Source organism: Oncorhynchus nerka, linkage group LG2 (assembly GCF_034236695.1).
Source record: "Oncorhynchus nerka isolate Pitt River linkage group LG2, Oner_Uvic_2.0, whole genome shotgun sequence".
Lineage (NCBI taxonomy): Eukaryota > Metazoa > Chordata > Actinopteri > Salmoniformes > Salmonidae > Oncorhynchus > Oncorhynchus nerka.
In genome coordinates, this window is record NC_088397.1 from 10652811 (window position 1) to 10674188 (window position 21378).

At 46.1% G+C, this 21378-nt stretch overlaps 1 pseudogene; it reads right to left on the reverse strand.

Moving 5' to 3' along the window:
- LOC115117669 (semaphorin-5B-like) overlaps positions 1 to 17698 on the reverse strand; it is an 81080-nt pseudogene extending 63382 nt beyond the window's left edge.
- Positions 17699 to 21378: the final 3680 nt, after the last annotated feature.

Consider the following 21378-nt stretch of genomic DNA (forward strand, 5'->3'; position numbering starts at 1 on the left):
CCTGTTACTCCTCTCTCATCTCCATCTCCAGTTACTCCTCTCTCATCTTCCTCTCCAGTTACTCCTCTCTCATCTCCTCTCCTGTTACTCCTCTCTCATCTCCCCCTCTCCTGTTACTCCTCTCTCATCTCCCTCTCCTGTTACTCCTCTCTCATCTCCCTCTCCTGTTACTCCTCTCTCATCTCCCTCTCCTGTTACTCCTCTCTCATCTCCCTCTCCTGTTACTCCTCTCTCATCTCCCTCTCCTGTTACTCCTCCTCATCTCCCTCTCTCCCTCTCCTCTTACTCCTGTTACTCTCTCTCATCTCCCTCTCCTGTTACTCCTCTCTCTCATCTCCCTCTCCTGTTACTCCTCTCTCATCTCCCTCTCCTGTTACTCCTCTCTCATCTCCCTCTCCTGTTACTCCTCTCTCATCTCCCTCTCCTGTTACTCCTCTCTCATCTCCCTCTCCTGTTACTCCTCTCTCTCATCTCCCTCTCCTGTTACTCCTCTCTCTCAACTCCCTCTCCTGTTACTCCTCTCTCATCTCCCTCTCCTGTTACTCCTCTCTCTCATCTCCCTCTCCTGTTACTCCTCTCTCTCTCATCTCCCTCTCCTGTTACTTCTCTCTCTCGTCTCCATCTCCTGTTACTCCTCTCTCTCGTCTCCCTCTCCTGTTATTCCTCTCTCTCTCTCCCTCCTGTTACTCCTCTCTCTCATCTCCCTCTCCTGTTACTCCTCTCTCTCGTCTCCCTCTCCTGTTACTCCTCTCTCATCTCCCTCTCCTGTTACTCCTCTCTCAACCCCCTCTCCTGTTACTCCTCTCTCTCTCCCCCTCTCCTGTTACTCCTCTCTCTCATCTCCCCTCTCCTGTGACTCCTCTCTGTTACTCAACCCCCTCTCCTGTTACTCCTCTCTCTCCCCCTCTCCTGTTACTCCTCTCTCATCTCCCTCTCCTGTTACTCTCTCATCTCTCTCTCCTGTTACTCCTCTCTCCTCTCTCATCTCCTTCAACTCTATCTTCATCCTCCTCTCCCTCTCCTGTTACTCCTCTCTCATCTCCTTCAACTCTATCTTCATCCTCCTCTCCCTCTCTCTCTCATCTCCTTCAACTCTATCTTCATCCTCCTCTCCCTCTCTCTCTCACCTGCCGGGTGGTGCAGACGGGGGTAAAGGCGTTGGTTCCACAGGTAAAGATCCGCCTCCCGGTGATGAGCAGGACCCGGATGTAGTTCTGACATTCATCCTGTGGGGACGGGAACACGGGAGGACAAAGATGTCATAACACCACCATACAATAGTCTATTCATTTCTTCCTGTACAAGGTTAGTACAGCTTCTAGTACACTTCATTGAAGCTATCTAAATATCTTTGGTGAGGGCAGCCCCTTTAATGTAGAATTCTACCAGTCGTCTGTCTTTATCTAAATATCTCTTTAATGTCTAAATATCTCAGGGTCTTTATCTAAATATCTCTCTCTAGTGAGGGCAGCCCCTTTAATGTAGAATTCTACCAGTCGTCTGTCTTTATCTAAATATCTCTAGTGAGGGCAGCCCCTTTAATGTAGAATTCTACCAGTCGTCTGTCTTTATCTAAATATCTCTGGTGAGGGCAGCTACCAGTCTTTTTATCTAAATATCTCTGTAGATAGTCGTCTGTCTTTATCTAAATATCTTTGGTGAGGGCAGCCCCTTTAATGTAGAATTCTACCAGTCGTCTGTCTTTATCTAAATATCTCTAGTGAGGGCAGCCCCTTTAATGTAGAATTCTACCAGTCGTCTGTCTTTATCTAAATATCTCTAGTGAGGGCAGCCCCCAGTTTAATGTAATGTAGTTCTACCAGTCGTCTGTCTTTATCTAAATATCTTTGGTGAGGGAGGCCGCTAGTAACCAGTCGTCTGTCTTTATCTAAATATCTTTGGTGAGGGCACCACCATTTAATATCTCTAGTGAGAGCCCCTTTATTCTACCAGTCGTCTGTCTTTATCTAAATATCTCTAGTGAGGGCAGCCCCTTTAATGTAGAATTATCTACCAGTCGTCTGTCTTTATCTAAATATCTCTAGTGAGGGCAGCCCCTTTAATGTAGAATTCTACCAGTCGTCTGTCTTTATCTAAATATCTCTAGTGAGGGCAGCCCCTTTAATGTAGAATTCTACCAGTCGTCTGTCTTTATCTAAATATCTCTAGTGAGGGCAGCCCCTTTAATGTAGAATTCTACCAGTCGTCTGTCTTTATCTAAATATCTCTGGTGAGGGCAGCCCCTTTAATGTAGAATTCTACCAGTCGTCTGTCTTTATCTAAATATCTCTGGTGAGGGCAGCCCCTTTAATGTAGAATTCTACCAGTCGTCTGTCTTTCTCTATCTAAATATCTCTGGTGAGGGCAGCCCCTTTAATGTAGAATTCTACCAGTCGTCTGTCTTTATCTAAATATCTCTGGTGAGGGCAGCCCCTTTAATGTAGAATTCTACCAGTCGTCTGTCTTTATCTAAATATCTCTGGTGAGGGCAGCCCCTTCTACCAGTCGTCTGTCTTTATCTAAATATCTCTAGTGAGGGCCCCCTTAATGTAGAATTCTACCAGTCGTCTGTCTTTATCTAAATATCTCTAGTGAGGGCAGCCCCTTTAATGTAGAATTCTACCAGTCGTCTGTCTTTATCTAAATATCTCTAGTGAGGGCAGCCCCTTTAATGTAGAATTCTACCAGTCGTCTGTCTTTATCTAAATATCTCTAGTGAGGGCAGCCCCTTTAATGTAGAATTCTACCAGTCGTCTGTCTTTATCTAAATATCTCTAGTGAGGGCAGCCCCTTTAATGTAGAATTCTACCAGTCGTCTGTCTTTATCTAAATATCTCTAGTGAGGGCAGCCCTTTAATGTAGAATTCTACCAGTCGTCTGTCTTTATCTAAATATCTCTAGTGAGGGCAGCCCCTTTAATGTAGAATTCTACCAGTCGTCTGTCTTTATCTAAATATCTCTAGTGAGGGCAGCCCCTTTAATGTAGAATTCTACCAGTCGTCTGTCTTTATCTAAATATCTCTAGTGAGGGCAGCCCCTTTAATGTAGAATTCTACCAGTCGTCTGTCTTTATCTAAATATCTCTAGTGAGGGCAGCCCCTTTAATGTAGAATTCTACCAGTCGTCTGTCTTTATCTAAATATCTCTAGTGAGGGCAGCCCCTTTAATGTAGAATTCTACCAGTCGTCTGTCTTTCTCTAAATATCTCTGGTGAGGGCAGCCCCTTTAATGTAGAATTCTACCAGTCGTCTGTCTTTATCCAAATATCTCTGGTGAGGGCAGCCCCTTTAATGTAAAATTCTACCAGTCGTCTGTCTTTATCTAAATATCTCTGGTGAGGGCAGCCCCTTTAATGTAGAATTCTACCAGTCGTCTGTCTTTCTCTATTTAAAGTGTCCAGAACTGCCAGACAGCTATAATACCTCTGTCTTTCCTTTGCTCTGACAGGACCGCTTGGTGTCTTCATCTGGTCTCCATTCTACTGCCTGGAGAAGAAAATTACAACAAAAAAATGACATATAAACGTGTGCACAATAACATGGACAGAATGTGTAGATTGGATCCTTGCTAAATCAGGTTTATTATGGGATATGTACTGTATATACTACTATACATACACATACACAAAAAGTATGTGGACACCTTTTTATATCAACACCCGTTGCTGACAGATGTATAAAATTGAGCGCACAGTCATGCAATCTCCATAGACAAACATTGGCAGTAGAATGACCCATACTGACTTTCAACGTGGCACCATCATAGGATGCCACCTTTCCAACAAGTCAGTTCATCGAATTTCTGCCCTGCTAGAGCTGCCCCGGTCAAATGTAAGTGCTGTTATTGTGAAGTGGAACGTCTAGGAGCAACAATGGCTCAGCCGCGAAGCTCACAGAACGGGACATCCGAGTGCTGAAGCATGTTGCTCGTAAAAAATACTCTGTCCTCGATTGCAACACCCACTAACCGAGTTCCAAACTGCCTCTGGAAGCAACATCAGCACAATAACTGTTTGTCGGGAGCTTCATGAAATGGGTTTCCATGACCAAGCAGCCGTACACAAGCTTAAGATCACCATTCGCAATGCCATGCATCGGCTGGAGGGGTGTAAAGCTTGCCACCATTGGACTCTGGAGCAGTAGAAACTGTTTTTCATGGTTCGGGCCCCTTAGTTCCAGTGAGGGGTAATCTTAACGCTACAGCACAATGACATTCTAGACACATTTTTTTTGGATCATGCTGGTCATTTATGAACATTTGAACATCTTGGCCATGTTCTGTTATAATCTCCACCCGGCACAGCCACCCCTCATAACTGGCTACCCCTCATAGCCTGGTTCCTCTCTAGGTTTCTTCCTAGGTTTTGGCCTTTCTAGGGAGTTTTTCCTAGCCACCGTGCTTCTACACCTGCATTGCTTGCTGTTTGGGGTTTTAGGCTGGGTTTCTGTACAGCACTTTGATATATCAGCTGATGTAAGAAGGGCTATATAAATTGATTTGATTTGATTTGATTCTGTGCTTCCAACTCTGTGGCAACAGCTTGGCGAAGGCCCTTTCCTGTTTCAGCATGACAATGCCCCTGTGCACAAAGCGAGGTCCATACAGAAATGGTTTGTCGAGATCGGTGTGGAAGAACTTGACTGGCTGCACAGAGCCCAGACTTCAAACCCATTGAACCCCTTTGAGATGAATTAAAACACCGACAGCGAGCCAGGCTTAATTGTCCAACATCAGTGCCCGACCTCACTAATACTTTTGTAGGTGAATGGAATCATGTCCCCGCAGCAATGTTCCAACATCTAGTAGAAAGCCCTCCCAGAAGAGTGGAGGCTGTTATAGCAGCAAAGGGGGGGCCAACTCCATATTAATGTTCATGATTTTGGAATGAGATGTTCAACAAGCAGGTGTCCACATACTTGTGTAGTGTATAATACATGTATACTGTTAACTATGAATTGTTGTTTGCACATTTACACAGCTAATGCAAGACATGACAAATTACATTACACTGATTCCCCCCAACTCAATTTCTGCCCTGCTAGAGCTGCCCCGGTCAACTGGAAGTGCTGTTATTGTGAAGTGGAACGTCTAGGAGCAACAATGGCTCAGCCGTGAAGTGGTAGGCCACACAAGCTTACAGAACGGGACCGCCGAGTGCTGAAGCGCGTTGTGCGTAAAAATACTCTGTCCTCAGTTGCAGTCAATCACTCCAATCTAATCACCATGGCTACACCCCCAACTCAATCACTCCAGTCTAATCACCATGGCTACACCCCCAACTCAATCACTCCAGTCTAATCACCATGGCTACACCCCCAACTCAATCACTCCAGTCTAATCACCATGGCTACACCCCCAACTCAATCACTCCAGTCTAATCACGATGGCTACTCCCCCAACTCAATCACTCCAGTCTAATCACCATGGCTACTCCCCCAACTCAATCACTCAGTCTAATCACCATGGTTACTCCCCCAACTCAATCACCCCAGTCTAATCACCATGGCTACTCCCCCAACTCAATCACTCCAGTCGAATCACCATGGCTACTCCCCCAACTCAATCACTCCAGTCTAATCACCATGGTTACTCCCCCCAACTCAATCACTCCAGTCTAATCACCATGGCTACACCCCCAACTCAATCACTCCAGTCTAATCACCATGGCTACACCCCCAACTCAATCACTCCAGTCTAATCACCAAATCAAATCAAATTTTATTTGTCACATACACATGGTTAGCAGATGTTAATGCGAGTGTAGCGAAATGCTTGTGCTTCTAGTTCCGACAATGCAGTGATAACCAACAAGTAATCTAACTAACAATTCCAAAACTACTGTCTTATACACAGTGTAAGGGGATAAGGAATATGTACATAAGGATATATGAATGAGTGATGGTACAGAGCAGCATACAGTAGATGGTATCAAGTACAGTATATACATATGAGATGAGTATGTAGACAAAGTAAACAAAGTGGCATAGTTAAAGTGGCTAGTGATACATGTATTACATAAGGATGCAGTCGATGATCTAGAGTACAGTATATACGTATGCATATGAGATGAATAATGTAGGTTAAGTAACATTATATAAGGTAGCATTGTTTAAAGTGGCTAGTGATATATTTACATCATTTCCCATCAATTCCCATTATTAAAGTGGCTGGAGTTGGGTCAGTGTCAATGACAGTGTGTTGGCAGCAGCCACTCAATGTTAGTGGTGGCTGTTTAACAGTCTGATGGCCTTGAGATAGAAGCTGTTTTTCAGTCTCTCGGTCCCAGCTTTGATGCACCTGTACTGACCTCGCCTTCTGGATGATAGCGGGGTGAACAGGCAGTGGTTCGGGTGGTTGATGTCCTTGATGATCTTTATGGCCTTCCTGTAACATCGGGTGGTGTAGGTGTCCTGGAGGGCAGGTAGTTTGCCCCGGTGATGTGTTGTGCAGACCTCACTACCCTCTGGAGAGCCTTACGGTTGAGGGCGGAGCAGTTGCCGTACCAGGCGGTGATACAGCCCGCCAGGATGCTCTCGATTGTGCATCTGTAGAAGTTTGTGAGTGCTTTTGGTGACAAGCCGAATTTCTTCAGCCTCCTGAGGTTGAAGAGGCGCTGCTGCGCCTTCTTCACGACGCTGTCAGTGTGAGTGGACCAATTCAGTTTGTCTGTGATGTGTATGCCGAGGAACTTAAAACTGGCTACCCTCTCCACTACTGTTCCATCGATGTGGATAGGGGGGTGTTCCCTCTGCTGTTTCCTGAAGTCCACAATCATCTCCTTAGTTTTGTTGACGTTGAGTGTGAGGTTATTTTCCTGACACCACACTCCGAGGGCCCTCACCTCCTCCCTGTAGGCCGTCTCGTCGTTGTTGGTAATCAAGCCTACCACTGTTGTGTCGTCCGCAAACTTGATGATTGAGTTGGAGGCATGCGTGGCCACGCAGTCGTGGGTGAACAGGGAGTACAGGAGAGGGCTCAGAACGCACCCTTGTGGGGCCCCGTGTTGAGGATCAGCGGGGAGGAGATGTTGTTGCCTACCCTCACCACCTGGGGGCGGCCCGTCAGGAAGTCCAGTACCCAGTTGCACAGGGCGGGGTCGAGACCCAGGGTCTCGAGCTTGATGACGAGCTTGGAGGGTACTATGGTGTTGAATGCCGAGCTGTAGTCGATGAACAGCATTCTCACATAGGTATTCCTCTTGTCCAGGTGGGTTAGGGCAGTGTGCAGTGTGGTTGAGATTGCATCGTCTGTGGACCTATTTGGGCGGTAAGCAAATTGGAGTGGGTCTAGGGTGTCAGGTAGGGTGGAGGTGATATGGTCCTTGACTAGTCTCTCAAAGCACTTCATGATGACGGAAGTGAGTGCTACGGGCGGTAGTCGTTTAGCTCAGTTACCTTAGCTTTCTTGGGAACAGGAACAATGGTGGCCCTCTTGAAGCATGTGGGAACAGCAGACTGGTATAGGGATTGATTGAATATGTCCGTAAACACACCGGCCAGCTGGTCTGCGCATGCTCTGAGGGCGCGGCTGGGGATGCCGTCTGGGCCTGCAGCCTTGCGAGGGTTAACACGTTTAAATGTCTTACTCACCTCGGCTGCAGTGAAGGAGAGACCGCATGTTTTCGTTGCAGGCCGTGTCAGTGGCACTGTATTGTCCTCAAAGCGGGCAAAAAGTTATTTAGTCTGCCTGGGAGCAAGACATCCTGGTCCGTGACTGGGCTGGGTTTCTTCTTGTAGTCCGTGATTGACTGTAGACCCTGCCACATGCCTCTTGTGTCTGAGCCATTGAATTGAGATTCCACTTTGTCTCTGTACTGACGCTTAGCTTGTTTAATAGCCTTGCGGAGGGAATAGCTGCATTGTTTATATTCGGACATGTTACCAGACACCTTGCCCTGATTAAAAGCAGTGGTTCGCGCTTTCAGTTTCACGCGAATGCTGCCATCAATCCACGGTTTCTGGTTTGGGAATGTTTTTATCGTTGCTATGGGAACGACATCTTCGACGCACGTTCTAATGAACTCGCACACCGAATCAGCGTATTCGTCAATATTTCCATCTGACGCAATACGAAACATGTCCCAGTCCACGTGATGGAAGCAGTCTTGGAGTGTGGAGTCAGCTTGGTCTGACCAGCGTTGGACAGACCTCAGCGTGGGAGCCTCTTGTTTTAGTTTCTGCCTGTAGGCAGGGATCAGCAAAATGGAGTCGTGGTCAGCTTTTCCGAAAGGGGGGCGGGGCAGGGCCTTATATGCGTCGTGGAAGTTAGAGTAACAATGATCCAAGGTTTTACCACCCCTGGTTGCGCAATCGATATGCTGATAAAATTTAGGGAGTCTTGTTTTCAGATTAGCTTTGTTAAAATCCCCAGCTACAATGAATGCAGCCTCCGGATAAATGGTTTCCAGTTTGCAAAGAGTTAAATAAAGTTCGTTCAGAGCCATCGATGTGTCTGCTTGGGGGGGGATATATACGGCTGTGATTATAATCGAAGAGAATTCTCTTGGAAGATAATGCGGTCTACATTTGATTGTGAGGAATTCTAAAGCAGGTGAACAGAAGGATTTGAGTTCCTGTATGTTTCCTTCATCACACCATGTCTCGTTAGTCATGAGGCATACGCCCCCGCCACTCTTCTTACCAGAAAGATGTTTGTTTCTGTCTGGCGCGATGCGTGGAGAAACCCGTTGGCTGCACCGCATCGGATAGCGTCTTCCCAGTAAGCCATGTTTCTGTGAAGCAGAGAACGTTGCAGTCTCTGATGTCCCTCTGGAATGCTACCCTTGCTCGGATTTCGTCAACCTTGTTGTCAAGAGACTGGACATTGGCAAGAAGAATGCTGGGGAGTGGTGCGCGATGTGCCCTTTTTCGGAGTCTGACCAGAACACTGCCTCGTTTCCCTCTTTTTTCTGAGTTTTTCCAGTCTAATCACCATGGCTACTCCCCCAACTCAATCACTCCAGTCTAATCACCATGGCTACTCCCCCAACTCAATCACTCCAGTCGAATCACCATGGCTACTCCCCCAACTCAATCACTCAGTCTAATCACCATGGTTACTCCCCCCAATTCAATCACTCCAGTCGAATCACCATGGCTACTCCCCCAACTCAATCACTCCAGTCTAATCACCATGGTTACTCCCAACTCAATCACTCCAGTCTAATCACCATGGCTACTCCCCCAACTCAATCACTCCAGTCTAATCACCATGGCTACTCCCCCAACTCAATCACTCAGTCTAATCACCATGGCTACACCCCCAACTCAATCACTCCAGTCTAATCACCATGGCTACACCCCCAACTCAATCACTCCAGTCTAATCACCATGGCTACAACAATTGGATCTTGACCACAGGCCAAACAAAAAGAAAAACACAAGTCATCCACACAAAATGTTCTAACAACATTTGCACAAGGTTCCCCTATTTTGCATATAACTTTCCAAGGAATAGTTTTTTGGGTTCAGTAAGGAAGCCTAGTGGTTAGAGCGTTGGCCTAGTAACCAAAAGGTTGCAAGATCGAATCCCAGAGAAGACAAGGTAAAACATCTGTTGTTCTTCCCCTGAACAAGGCAGTTAACCCACTGTTCCTAGGCCGTCATTGTAAATAAGAATTTGTTCTTAACTGACTTGCCTAGTTAAATAAAGGTTAAATAAAGGTTAAATAAAGGTCAATAAATTATTGGGCATAGGAATAGTAGTATAATTAAACTGTGTTCTCTGTTCCTACAGTTTCATTGTGGTCCTGAGAGTGAAAAGCAGTACCTCATTTTGGGGGAAATGTTATCATAGTTCTGGGAAACTGACTGAAACTGTAAATCATGGTTTGTTTACACCATAAATATCAGTGTAAACAAACGTAGTAAATACAATTGTGTGCACATCTCATGGCCCAAAATTGCCACCCAAGACTGCAATTTAATTTCACTAAAATAGCTGATAAATAAACTGGTATGTGTCCTACCATTACAATGCTGACTGCACAAACTATTGACCTGCAAAAACGATTTCCTATTTCTTATTAAACCGATATATCTCTCAGACCCTCAAACTTAAGGGGAGTCCTTACACTGACACACCTTACAGTATACTGTAGCATTTCACTGTGCTTTACTTTGGAGCCACTGAAACTGGCCTCAGCCTTGTGAACGTTCACTGCTAAACTCCCACCAAGTCTTTCCCTCAGTCACCCCTGACAACAGAGCTCCCAAATCTACTTCTAAAGATCAGGGACAATGCGTGAATGAATTACCAAGCTGAAAACTCTTCCCTGTGTTTGCATAATGCCATTGTGGCCACTGGTGCAGTGGTCAATTAAGGAGTTGGTTCTCAGAGGTGTCATTCATGGTTCGCTTGCTCTGATAGGCCGACCAGGGCCTCCAAAGTCACACATGTCCCTCCCTCCCCCAGCCTGCTCCTTGTCCGTTCATTCAGTATAGCATTGATGAATGACATGAGACTCTTATTGAGACGGTCAGTGGGCTCATTGTTCGAGGACACTCATTTTAAGTACCTGGATGTATACTGACTACACTCCTTAAGTATCTGGATGTATACTAACTACACTCCTTAAGTACCTGGATGTATACTAACTACACTCCTTAAGTACCTGGATGTATACTGACTACACTCCTTAAGTACCTGGATGTATACTGACTACACTCCTTAAGTACCTGGATGTAAACTGACTACACTCCTTAAGTACCTGGATGTATACTGACTACACTCCTTAAGTACCTGGATGTATACTGACTACACTCCTTAAGTACCTGGATGTATACTGACTACACTCCTTAAGTACCTGGATGTGTACTGACTACACTCCTTAAGTACCTGGATGTATACTGACTACACTCCTTAAGTACCTGGATGTATACTGACTACACTCCTTAAGTACCTGGATGTAAACTGACTACACTCCTTAAGTACCTGGATGTATACTGACTACACTCCTTAAGTACCTGGATGTATACTGACTACACTCCTTAAGTACCTGGATGTAAACTGACTACACTCCTTAAGTACCTGGATGTATACTGACTACACTCCTTAAGTACCTGGATGTATACTGACTACACTCCTTAAGTACCTGGATGTATACTAACTACACTCCTTAAGTACCTGGATGTATACTAACTACACTCCTTAAGTACCTAGATGTATACTGACTACACTCCTTAAGTACCTAGATGTATACTAACTACACTCATTAAGTACCTAGATGTATACTGACACCAAAGTTCAGTACTTTTTTAAGGCATGTTTAACATTTTAATAGTGGTACAGATGTAGGGTCTTAATTTGAACCAGTTTGCTACAGAAGGAAGAAAATCCTGCAGCAAGAGGAAATGTTAATTACTATGTGGATTATAATTAATGGTCATCTTTGTAGCATGTTAGCGTTTTTCATCATGAATGTTGTTCTGGAGGCAGCGCTGTGGAGTGGTCACTCAAATTCATAAAATCGGATTTTAAACCTAACGCTTTCAAAGTGGAAATTACAAACTTCCGAAGCCTTTTTAAACCTGAAATATACTACAAGTTCAAATTTCCTGCATAGCAGGAAAGTTCTCCTGAAAAAGGGTGATCAAATTAAGATCCTACATCTGTATATTGAAATTGTAAAACGACCTTGTAAGAAATTATTTATGTTATATGCAGTCATCCTTGAACTTCCAAATTAAATCATTGTACCTTGTATCCATGGATACAAATGGATCATAATTCGTAGAGAAAAAAACACTACAATCATAACATTAAAGGAGAGAGGTTCTTTGTAATATTCACGGTATGTCCTTTAGTTGTATACTGATGAAACGCAATTCAGTTAATGACATATCAAGGAGCCATTGTAAGAGATGGAATATATTTATAATATCCCTAAGACAGACAGCCGGACGGCCAGATGGACAGGAAGACATTAGTGCAGCACTGTGACATTTCCAAAACAGCTTATTCAGATTGATTTTAGGGAGACGTTTGATGGGTATTATCCCAAGAAAGCAATGACGTGGCCCTCAGGACAAATCTGACAGAAAGTTCATGACTGACATCAAATTGATCAGCCGTTTAGCAATGACAGGGTAGGGATCAGGGGAGGGAGAGGAGACAAGGGATAGAGAGAGCAAGACAGAGAGCGCGATAAACAGAGAGACAGAGAGAGACAGAGAGAGACAGAGAGAGAGAGAGAGAGACAGAGAGAGAGACAGAGAGAGAGAGAGAGAGAGACAGAGAGAGAGAGAGACAGAGAGAGAGAGCAAGGCAGAGAGAAAGAGAGCGCGATAGACAGAGAGAGACAGAGAGAGACAGAGAGAGAGAGAGCAAGGCAGAGAGAAAGAGAGTGCGATAGACAGAGACAGAGAGAGACAGAGAGAGAAAGAGAGAGAGAGCAAGACAGAGAGAAAGAGAGCGCGATAGACAGAGAGAGACAGAGAGAGAGAGAGCAAGGCAGAGAGAAAGAGAGTGCGATAGACAGAGACAGAGAGAGACAGAGAGAGACAGAGAGACAAGGAGAAAGAGAGCGCGATAGACAGAGAGAGACAGAGACAGAGAGAGATAAACAACCAGAGAGATTTATGTTTATTTATTTTCCCTTTTGTACTTTTGCACATAATCTGAATTTGACATTTCTTTAGTAATTCTGTGAATGTAAAGTAAAGTTTACTGTTCATTTTTTTATTGTTTATTTCACTTTGACTTACTATCTATTTCACTTGCTTTGTCAATGTAAACATGTGTTTCCCATGCCAATAAAGCCCCTTAAATTGAAATTGACAGAGAGCGAGTGGGCAGAGTAAAGTTAGCTGGGTAGATCCCGTTCCTGTGTGATGTAACCCCTGGTAAACACCAATTTGGCCCAGTAAACCCTCAGTGTGTTGACATTCCTAACCCCCCCTCCTTACCCCACTACGCTAAGGAACGGAGCCTACTGGCCAACAGTTACTCTGATGTGTCTGGTCTCTTCTACAATTTCAACAAACTATATGGTTGCCTAGCTACCATTTGGAAGAGTGAAAACAGCCCTAATTAATGTGGTGTGTAATAACAGTGGGAGCATGGAGAGCTGTGAACTGCTTACCTGTAAGAGAGAAGCATTACTGAGACTCAGTCTGAAGAGGTGATTTCTGAAGATAGAGGAGAGAGAGTTCTAACCAACATGATGGCATATTCTACATCAGTAAAAAAACAAGCAAAAGTCTGTTGTGTTGGATGTGTGTGTACATGTAAAATAGGTGGTCTGTGTGTGGGTTGCACGTGTGTGTGTGTGTGTGTGTGTGTGTGTGTGTGTGTGTGTGTGTGTGTGTGTGTGTGTGTGTGTGTGTGTGTGTGTGTGTGTGTGTGTGTGTGTGTGTGTGTGTGTGTGTGTGCGTGTCTGTGTGTGTGTGTGTGTCTGTGTATCTCACCTAGCTCCCACAATCAGCTGGTTTCTGGTCAGGTCAAGGGTCAGCTGGGAAAAGTCCTTCACTCCGGGACGAGAGAATCCTGATATCCAGGGACTCAATGCTGAAAGGAGGAAGAGGAGGGAAGGAAGAAGAGAAGGATGAGTAGGCGAAACGAGTGTGAACATCCAGTCAGTTGGGAAGCCGACACTAAACGGTCGCTGGCTCAGGCCCTGCTCTGACTGTGTGAAATGTCTCTCCCCTGACGCTTTACCTGGAACATAGGGATGAGCCTTTCAGCCTGTGTCATCAACTGATTTTTCACGAGGCATCAGTTCAAACCAGCTCCTGTAGATCCATTATGACAGTAGCAGGCTAACACAGTAGTAGCATGTTGACACATCTGTATCATATCAAGATCAGTGCGACTGTGAGAGCAGGTGGCTCAAAACCAAAAGCTGCCAAACCAGCAGATAATCTCTCCTTGAGCCCTGTGCTGAAACGCATGCTGACCCTTACCAGAGGCTGAGCTAACGCTAGCCTGCTTCATTAGATGGTGAATGAGAGACAGAGGGAGAGTTAGGGGGAGGGAGAGAGAGAAAGAGAGTGAGAGACAGAGGGAGAGTTAGGGGGAGGGAGAGAGAGAAAGAGAGTGAGAGACAGAGGGAGAGTTGGGGGGAGGGAGAGAGAGAAAGAGAGTGAGAGACAGAGGGAGAGTTGGGGGGAGGGAGAGAGAGAAAGAGAGTGAGAGACAGAGGGAGAGTTAGGGGAGGGAGAGAGAGAGTGAGAGACAGAGAGAAAAAGAGAGACAGAGAAGGAGACAGAGAAAGAGGCGGGGGGAGAAAAAAAGAGAGAGACAGAGACAGAGGAAGACAGAGAGAGAGAGCGAGAGACAGAGGAAGACAGAGAGAGAGAGACAGAGACAGAGGAAGACAGAGAGAGAGACAGAGACAGAGGAAGACAGAGAGAGAGAGAGACAGAGGAAGACAGAGAGAGAGAGAGACAGAGGAAGACAGAGAGAGAGTGAGAGACAGAGGAAGACAGAGAGAGAGAGAGAGAGAGAGGAAGACAGAGAGAGAGAGAGAGACAGACAGAGGAAGACAGAGAGAGAGAGAGAGACAGAGGAAGACAGAGAGAGAGTGAGAGAGACAGAGGAAGACAGAGAGAGAGAGAGCGAGAGAGAGCGGGTGTTAGAGAGAGAGAAAGAGATGGGGGAAACAAAAAGGTCATTGGGGGAGGGAGGGATGTACCCAAAGCAATAAAGCCAGGGTTTGTTTTGGTGTCCTGATGTTAATGTACCTCGACACCCAGTCAAAACAGCCAAGGCTCGGGACTCCAATAGAAAGACTGTTTGATGGGCAAATATAAACAGTTTAGCTTGGATAGGTCCAACTGGGGACTTTAAATTGAGGAGATAGAGACACAACTTCAAAACAAATGGGAAAAGTCAGAGAAGGCGAGCAAAGACGTTCTCATATAGACGTGATATCAGCCTAAACTAGATTCTTGCAATAAAGTTCAGTGTACTGTATCTCAGCAACAGCTTAATATATAGATCATTTCTACAGACGACAGGTGATGTTAAGTGTATTTCAAAATCCTAATAGTGTAATATGAAAAAGCCTCAGCCAGTGAGATAGTATTGTAAAATGTGAAAGTCCACACCACTCCGCTAACACAGACAGACTGTTAATCAGAACCACTAGTACCCCAAACCTCACACTGTTAAAACAGACCTTTGGTTCTTTGTCCATAAAATAATCTTAATGCTCCCCCTGGGTAGGAATAATCTCCTTCAAAAATGAGAAATGTTATCCTGCATAAAGGTTAGTCCCTCTGAAACCTTTCAATGACGACGATATTAAAACTGAAAAATGGCACACAACTTCTGACAGCATTCAAACCATAAACATCCCCTTCTGGATAGAAGCTGTACGCTGCTATGAGCTCTTTACAAGATGTCTAACCTAGTTCTCACTAACACAATGTTGTGTAGTTGTGCCTGTTTCACACCAGGTCAGAACATGTAGTGGCTACAGTTGTATTCTCTAGTAGATGGATCAATGAATAAATATATTGAATACTACTTTCATTTCTCATAGGGAAATGTGCAGCAACATACAGGCTTGACACAATGTCACTGGATCTGAACGGCTTCAAATCAAATATTATTGGTCACATACACATGGTTAGCAGATGTTATTGGTCACATGCACATGGTTAGCAGATGTTATTGGTCACATGCACATGGTTAGCAGATGTTATTGGTCACATACACATGGTTAGCAGATGTTATTGGTCACATACACATGGTTAGCAGATGTTATTGGTCACATGCACATGGTTAGCAGATGTTATTGGTCACATACACATGGTTAGCAGATGTTATTGGTCACATACACATGGTTAGCAGATGTTATTGGTCACATGCACATGGTTAGCAGATGTTATTGGTCACATACACATGGTTAGCAGATGTTATTGGTCATATACACATGGTAAGCAGATGTTATTGGTCACATACACATGGTTAGCAGATGTTATTGGTCACATACACATGGTTAGCAGATGTTATTGGTCACATACACATGGTTAGCAGATGTTATTGGGAGTGTAGCTAAATGCTTGTAAAAGGACTAGAAGCGAGGGCCCTCTCTGTCGACGCCATCTTTAAAAGGCTTCAGTCCCCTACCCCGACCAAACCCCCCCTACCCCGACCAAACCCTCCCCTACCCCGACCAACCCCTCCCCTACCCCGACCAAACCCTCCCCTACCCCGACCAAACCCTCCCCTACCCCGGCCTACCCCTCCCCTACCCCGACCAAACCCTACCCCGGCCTACCCTCCCCTACCCCGGCCCCCCTCCCCTACCCCGACCCCCTCCCCTACCCCGACCAAACCCTCCCCTACCCCGACCAAACCCTCCCCTACCCCGGCCTACCCCTCCCCTACCCCTCCCAAACCCTCCCCTACCCCGGCCTACCCCTCCCCTACCCCCCTACCCCGGCCTACCCCTCCCCCTACCCCCTACCCCGACCCCTACCAAACCCTCCCCTACCCCGGCCTACCCCTCCCTACCCCGGCCAAACCCTCCCCTACCCCGGCCTACCCCTCCCCTACCCCGGCCAACCCCTCCCCTACCCCGGCCTACCCCTCCCCTACCCCGACCAAACCCTCCCCTACCTCGACCAAACCCTCCCCTACCCCGACTAAACCCTGTGTGGGTAGGCAGACCAGCGAGCCACTCGGGAGCCCTGTGTGGATAGACAGACCCGCAAGCCACAGTGGCCCCTCATGATGAGTTCAGATTTCTTGTGGCCCCACCCACGTCAGAGTTGCCCATCCGGTCTCCAGTAAGACAACAATAGCAGACAGCAGTGTTCCCTGAGCTACATAGTGATGCCAGTCTCAGCCACATTGAACCAGCATGTGACAAGTGTGACAAGTGTCTGATGATTGACAGTTGACTGACAGAACAGTTTACCATTCCCCCTTCTCTTCCTCCCCCACCTCCTCTCCTCAGACCCCTTTCAGAAACTACACCCCTGAGGGGGGAGCATCCTGGCAAAGGACAGACACTTTCTAACAGACATCCAAATGGAGTGGAAAGTAGTCTCTCTCTCTCTCTCTCTCTCTAGATAATGGAACCCTGAAAAGAGCTGACTGTGGAGGGAAGGAGCGAGGGAGGGGTTTTGGGGATGAGAGAGAGAAAGAATAGACAACTCTCTTAAAAGGGAAAAGGCTCCAGAAATGAGAGGAGTCCAATTATCTACAATCACAAAATGTTGCTGTCCTTTCGGTTTCTCTTGGGCCAGACCCATATAGCTGGCGTTCCGGGCAGAGGAGTGATTGAGAAGGATGAGGCTGCAGAATCCTCAGAGGAGATAGCAGTGAATAGCAAACCATTGTGAAACGTCTCATTGGAATGATGATGCTAGTGAGGAGTAGATTTACAAAATGGTATTGGAAATCTGTCAAATACTTTCGCTATGCTTGACTGAGCTGCCTGGAGCACCGTAACCAATTGCATACTCTTAAAAATGCAAACCCTGCCTATCCGGCACAACAGGCAAATGCTCAAAGAATCTAATGTGCTCACCTTTGTATGGGACGATGGGATGAACTTTCCTGGTACACTCCGGTAGGGGTGGGAACGGACTCTCAAAGTTGACCAATGGCTGCTGGCATAGACAGAGTGGCAGGCAGAGGAGCAGCACTAGACCAACGGGAGGAAGGGACACAACCTCCCACAGAGACGTCGCCATGGTTACGGGGCCAACCACGCCCACCATACCTCTAACTGGTCCTCACAGGACACACCTGAGGGAGGAAGGACAGAGCTGTCAGTCAAACATACACATGGCCAATGACGATTGATTATAACATACAGACAGCCAATCACCACTTAGACAGTAAAGTGCAGCGAAAGACAACTAGAACGACATTGTCTTCTGTATAAAATGTATTTGAGCTTTTAGATATTTTTACTCTTTGAAGGATATGGGAACTAAAGGTAGAAAGAGCAGTGTGTCAGTTGAACACCACAGACCATAGATAATACTATGTTTTACGTCTATGCCAGAATAGATGCATTTAACAAATCTGATCATTTCATTTAAACCTTTAGTGACCCCAAGCCTTCCTGACCTCTGGGACTTGTACTTTTGACTGTTTTATGGGCTGGCCAATTGACACCTGTCTAGTGTGCTGACATTGTGCAGAGCTGGAGTGAGTGGCCACCAACACTGACCCAAATGACATTACAACAGTAATTGACCTACTCCCCCTATCCCAAACCCCAACATGCAAACTTATCCTGTCATTACTGATACTCACACACATTCATTCAAATGAAGGTAGATATGCAGGGGTTGAGGGAACAGTGTGTGGTATGAAGATAGATATGCAGGGGTTGAGGGAACAGTGTGTGGTATGAAGATAGATATGCAGGGGTTGAGGGAACAGTGTGTGGTATGAAGATAGATATGCAGGGGTTGAGGGAACATCCCCTTTAGCCGATAGAATAAGAGAACAATGGCCTATTTTCATAGAGTAGAATAGTTTATTATAGAATAGTTTACATTAAAATAGTTTAGTATAGAATAGTTTACAATAAAATAGTTTAGTATAGAATAGTTTACAATAAAATAGTTTAGTATAGAATAGTTTACAATAAAATAGTTTAGTATAGAATAGTTTACAATATAATAGTTTAGTATAGAATAGTTTACAATAAAATAGTTTAGTATAGAATAGTTTAGAATAGAATAGTTCAGTATATAATATGTTACTATAGTATAGTGTAGAATAGATTAGTATAGAATAGTTTAGTATAGTATAGAATAGTTTAGTATAGAATAGTTTAGAATAGAATAGTTCAGTATATAATATGTTACTATAGTATAGTGTAGAATAGATTAGTATAGAATAGTTTAGTATAGTATAGAATAGTTTAGTATAGAAAAGTTTAGTATAGAATAGTTTAGTGTAGAAAAGTTTAGTATAGAATCGTTTAGTTTAGTATAGAAAAGTTTAGTATAGATTAGAATACCGGAGCACCAAGTCTAGGACCAAAAGGCTCCTCAACAGCTTCTACCCCCAAGCCATTAGACTGCTGAACAATTCATAAAATCACCGGACAATTTACATTCACCCCCCCCCCCCCCTCCCTTTTGTACACTGCTGCTACTCGCTGTTTGTTTGTTACCTATGCATAGTCACTTCACCCCCACCTACATTTACAGATTACCTCAACTACGCAGCCTGAACCACTGCACACTGACTCGGTACAGGTGCCCCCTGTATATACCCCCGCACACTGACTCGGGACAGGTGCCCCCTGTATATACCCCCGCACACTGACACGGTACAGGTGCCCCCTGTATATACCCCCGCACACTGACCCGGTACCGGTGCCCTCTGTATATACCCCTGCACACTGACTCGGGACAGGTGCCCCTGTATATACCCCCGCACACTGACACGGTACAGGTGCCCCCTGTATATACCCCCGCACACTGACACGGTACAGGTGCCCCTGTAAATACCCCCACACTGACTCGGTACCGGTGCCCCCTGTATATACCCCGCACACTGACACGGTACAGGTGCCCCCTGTATATACCCCCCACACTGACTCGGTACAGGTGCCCCCTTTATATACCCCCCACACTGACTCGGTAGCGGTGCCCCTGCATATACCCCCACACTGACTCGGTACAGGTGCCCCCTGTATATACCCCCGCACACTGACTCGGTACAGGTGCCCCCTATATATACCCCCACACTGACTTGGTACAGGTGCCCCCTCTATATACCCCCACACTGACCCGGTACAGGTGCCCCTGTATATACCCCCCACACTGACTCGGTACAGGTGCCCCCTGTATATACCCCCCACACTGACTCGGTACAGGTGCCCCCTGTATATACCCCCCACACGGACTCGGTACAGGTGCCCCCTGTATATACCCCCCACACTGACTCGGTACCAGTGCCCCTGTATATACCCCGCACACTGACTCGGGACAGGTGCCCCCTGTATATACCCCCCACACTGACTCGGTACAGGTGCCCCCTGTATATACCCATATACCCCCCCACAGGTGCCCCCTGTATACCCCCCCTGTATATACCCATATACCCCCACACTGACTCGGTACAGGTGCCCCCTGTATATACCCATATACCCCCACACTGACTCGGTACAGGTGCCCCCTGTATATACCCATATACCCCCACACTGACTCGGTACAGGTGCCCCCTGTATATACCCATATACCCCCACACTGACTCGGTACAGGTTCCCCCTGTATATACCCATATACCCCCACACTGACTCGGTACAGGTGCCCCCTGTATATACCCATATACCCCCACACTGACTCGGTACAGGTGCCCCCTGTATATACCCATATACCCCCACACTGACTCGGTAGCGGTGCCCCCTGCATATACCCCCACACTGACTCGGTACAGGTGCCCCTGTATATACCCCCGCACACTGACTCGGTACAGGTGCCCCTATATATACCCCCACACTGACTTGGTACAGGTGCCCCCTCTATATACCCCCACACTGACCCGGTACAGGTGCCCCCTGTATATACCCCCCACACTGACTCGGTACAGGTGCCCCCTGTATATACCCCCCACACTGACTCGGTACAGGTGCCCCCTGTATATACCCATATACCCCCACACTGACTCGGTACAGGTGTCCCTGTATATACCCATATACCCCCACACTGACTCGGTACAGGTGCCCCCTGTATATACCCATATACCCCCCACACTGACTCGGTACAGGTGTCCCCTGTATATACCCATATACCCCCCACACTGACTCGGTACAGGTGTCCCCTGTATATACCCATATACCCCCCACACTGACTCGGTACAGGTTCCCCCTGTATATACCCATATACCCCCCACACTGACTCGGTACAGGTGTCCCCTGTATATACCCATATACCCCCCACACTGACTCGGTACAGGTTCCCCTGTATATACCCATATACCCCCACACTGACTCGGTACAGGTGCCCCTGTATATACCCATATACCCCCACACTGACTCGGTACAGGTGTCCCCTGTATATACCCATATACCCCCACACTGACTCGGTACAGGTGCCCCCTGTATATACCCATATACCCCCACACTGACTCGGTACAGGTGCCCCCTGTATATACCCATATACCCCCCACACTGACTCGGTACAGGTGTCCCCTGTATAAAGCCTCGTTATTGTTATTTTTATTGTGTTACTTTTTATTATTACCTTTTATTTTAGTCTTACATCATAAATATTTACTTTTTCTTGAACTGCACTGTTGGTTAAGGGCTTGGAAGTAAGCATTTCACGGTAAAGTCTATACTTGTATTCGGAGCATGTAACAAATACCGTTTGATTTGATTTGAATAGTATAGAATAGTTTAGAATAGAATAGTCTAGAGTAGAATAGAATAGTGTAGAATAGAATAGTATATAA